This window comes from Eulemur rufifrons, chromosome 4 (genome assembly GCF_041146395.1).
Source record: "Eulemur rufifrons isolate Redbay chromosome 4, OSU_ERuf_1, whole genome shotgun sequence".
NCBI classification, from domain to species: domain Eukaryota; kingdom Metazoa; phylum Chordata; class Mammalia; order Primates; family Lemuridae; genus Eulemur; species Eulemur rufifrons.
Genome location: NC_090986.1, coordinates 29,220,435 through 29,224,124, shown reverse-complemented (window position 1 = coordinate 29,224,124; position 3,690 = coordinate 29,220,435). Strand labels below are relative to the sequence as shown.

Genomic DNA, 3,690 nt, shown 5'->3' with positions numbered 1-3,690 from the left:
TTTTTCCTCTTTCACCTTAGCTACATTATTCTCATCCACTCCAGCTTCTAGACATGTCTTCTATTTATTTTCTCTCTGTTAATGACTCATCCTCCTAATAGTGGCTTTTCTTTTCATGATAATTAGGCTTTATGTTTTTTGTCTAAATGGTTTTATTTGAAACAATAGTTGCACCAAGAAAAAGCATACTTTTCCCACTCCAAATTAAAACAGCACAATGGGGGCAAAAAGTCATTTGGTAGCACAGTTCCAATATGTGAATATCCTCCTCATCATGGTTGGGGTAACTTTATTCATAAGCAGTTGTTCGTACACTAAATATTAACCCGAAACTTCTAGTGTCACACAAAAGGAAGTGGTCTTAATTTGTATGTGGGGCAGTATGTTCTATAAATGCCAAAAGGTGGGAGAAGCACAAACACAACCCCTCTTTAAAAAAACTAATTTAAAGTAGAATTTTCTACCCCCTGCCTTTCTTCTGTAATAAAAAGTAGTGCTGAGATGTGTCACCCAGATTTGGTTTTTATCCTGACCATTTACAAAGTATTCTCCATATGACTTGCATCTTTAGGGTTATGGATAATAGTTCATTCACTTTGAAGAGACATGCATCTACTCCTTCCTCCTCTTCTTGCCTTCATGCTCATGTTCCCTGGAGCAGCTGCTATCTGAAGGTCTTTTAGAGCCACCATGCTGTTTGGCTTCTTCCAAAAACTTGTCCAAACCAAAAAGATCTTCCTCAAACTGAACTGGTCCTTCTCTGCCTCTCTGCCTACAGTCTGAACCAGAAAATTCCTTGTCAGGAACAATCTGTTGGTCTTTATTCTGCCTTCTAGGTCATCACCATACATGTCCTTGTCCAGATTTTTACTGGGCCTATAAATACCCTGGGCCATATCTTTACCACCTCTCTAGGCTTGATCATAAACATTGTAAATTTCATCTTCTCCACCTGCAAATCCACTGTCCATACCCTTGGATTGATTGAAGAGCCTTTGGTCATACTGAACTTCATGGGAAGTCCGAGGATTGGGCACAACAATTTTCATTTCTCTGAACTTTCAAACTCTTACCAGGAGTGGCCCTGGAAAGATTCTGGTCATGCTGTCTTTCTTTTTGCCTATCGTGACAGATTTCATCTCTCTCATGTGCCTCCCCATCCTCTTTTTCCACATGGGTTTTGATCCCAGCTCTCCTCTCCCTGGCTTTCTGGGCCATTTCTCTTAGTTTTTCTTCATGTTTCTCCTTTTCTTTCTGAGCCATTTTTCTCTCTACTTGGGCATGCATTTCCACAGATTCACGAGCCTTCTGATCAGCAATGTAGAGAGCTTCAGCCAGTTTGGCAAAATTTTCATTTATGTGTACTGTCTGTAGTCCTTTTCCATCAGCAGCCAGATGTTTATCTAATGGAATTGTATAACCCTTTGCATTTTTCCAGGTAGAAATACAAGGAAGAATTTCCACTCTTGTTCTTTCGGCTAGGAGAATGCATGACAGGTGCAGGAGGAGAAGGTGGTCCCGGGGGGATTTTCTTATTGATCTTGAACCTTGGAGGCTCCATTGGATCTTTCTGCATTTCTACCATGTGTATAACCCTCTGTTTAGCTCCAGAGTTGAAAGCCACTCCTTGCTGAGATGGTGTGTATCAGATATACTGAGCAGGAGCCAGATTGTCAGCTACTTGAACTGGCATGGCTACAGCAACCTTCTAAGGCTACAGACTTTTCTAAGGTTACCCTTTCTTTTCTGTTATCTCTTTAATAGCTTCTTCATCGGGTCTTTGCAGTTCTGGACCATCTGCATTCATAACCTCCTTTGGAACCAGGTCAGTGTACTTGCTATAAATGATCTTCTCTTTTGACTGTCCTTGTTGAGCAATTGCATCATACTTAATTTTTCCTTCCTCCTGGCCAGTGCATTCAACATTTTTTTCTTTCATCCCATGTCCAGTGGATTCTGGGCCACATGGATCTCTGGAAAAGCACCTCCATCTCCAAAATCCTCTTATAAATGAGGTATCCAGGCTTTTCGATACCCATATGGGGGAAGTTCTCTTTGGGAGGATACCAGTGAGGTCTGCTGTGATCTCTGGGATCTTTCCTTTTCTTCAGCCTCAAGCTGGTCCTAAGATAGCTGAGTAGGTGCAGGTAAAAAGCTGGTGAGCACCTGATAGGATTAAGACAAGTGGGACTTAGGGATGCTATGTCTGAGGCTGTAAGAGGATAGGAGGTGAAGGAATTGCCTGAGCAGAAGCCTGAAATAAGGGCAGATGTTAACTATCTAGTTGAGGGACATATATCAGTGATCTGGGGGGTACAGCAAAGCATGCTCCAACCTCAGAACCTAAGGGGTATCATGCCTGAAAAGCCGCGGAGTGGCCTCACATGAAAACTTCTCATATTTGTAGAGGTAGATTGCAATATGTCAGCCTGGGAGAAGGTTCTTAAGGCTTCCATTGTTAGAACATTTGGCCAAGTTCCTTCTCTCCCTTTGTCTCAGCAATGCCTCAGTTAATGTAAAACCAGTCTCCCAGTGGAAAGCATGTAATTTCTTTGTTCCTTGACCAAATGGGTTGCAGCTACTGAAGTTAAAGATTGATATCCATGTACATAGCTTGAGCTTGGGATAAAATTAGTTAGTTTACCTTGGGACAGATTGTACCTACTGAAGAATTATGTGTTTTTCACTTCTAGAAAGGAGAGAGTGATTAGCTAGGACACTTTGTGACTTTGGGGGAGCCGCATGACCTTTGATCATTGTATCCCGTAATTTTTTCACATGAGATCATTGTATCTTGCAGCATGGCAAAGAGAATATAAAACAAGTGCTGGGTTTCAATCACCACCATCTTGGCACCAGAGTGCTGGTGGTCCCCTGATTTCCCCACACACTCTTAAAATTATTCCTGTGTCTGTGTCTGTGTTTCTTCCATTTCTTGCAACACATTCTTCCCGGGGAACCTATCTTTATTGGGGACGTTGCAAACCCCTGATAAGCGCCATCTTCTTCCGCTTGATAATTGGGCTTTTGACATAAAATCAGACATTGCTCTTAACCCTATTGAAGGATTCCCTTTGCATCATTTTTTGTCCAAATTTAAATTAATACTGCTAACTATTCCTAGAATAATACCAACCGTTTTATAGTTCACCTCAAGAGAAAAACTTTTCAAATGTTACAAGCAAACAAATTACTACTATAACTTTTTTTTACTATAACTTTTTTTTTTTTTTTTTTTTTGAGACAGGGTCTCACTTTGTTGCCCGGGCTAGAGTGAGTGCCGTGGCATCAGCCTAGCTCACAGCAACCTCAAACTCCTGGACTTAAGCGATCCTACTGCCTCAGCCTCCCGAGTAGCTGGGACTACAGGCATGTGCCACCATGCCCGGCTAATTTTTTGTGTGTGTGTATATATATATATATATATATTTTAGTTGGCCAGATAATTTCTTTCTATTTTTAGTAGAGACGGGGTCTCACTCTTGGTCACGCTGGTCTCGAACTCCTGACCTCGAGCAATGCACACACCTCGGCCTCCCAGAGTGCTAGGATTACAGGCGTGAGCCACCGCGCCCGGCCAGTTTACTTAAAAAAGATTTATTTTGCTCACTCTCACTTCCAGTTCATTTTCTATAATTATTTCCTCTACTTGAGAAATAGTTTGATTTTATCAACAGATAATATTCTGTT

At 41.5% G+C, this 3,690-nt stretch overlaps 1 pseudogene; it reads right to left on the bottom strand.

The window, feature by feature from the left end:
- Window positions 1–612: 612 nt before the first annotated feature.
- On the bottom strand, window positions 613–1,959 carry LOC138382618 (SNW domain-containing protein 1 pseudogene; annotated as a pseudogene).
- Window positions 1,960–3,690: the final 1,731 nt, after the last annotated feature.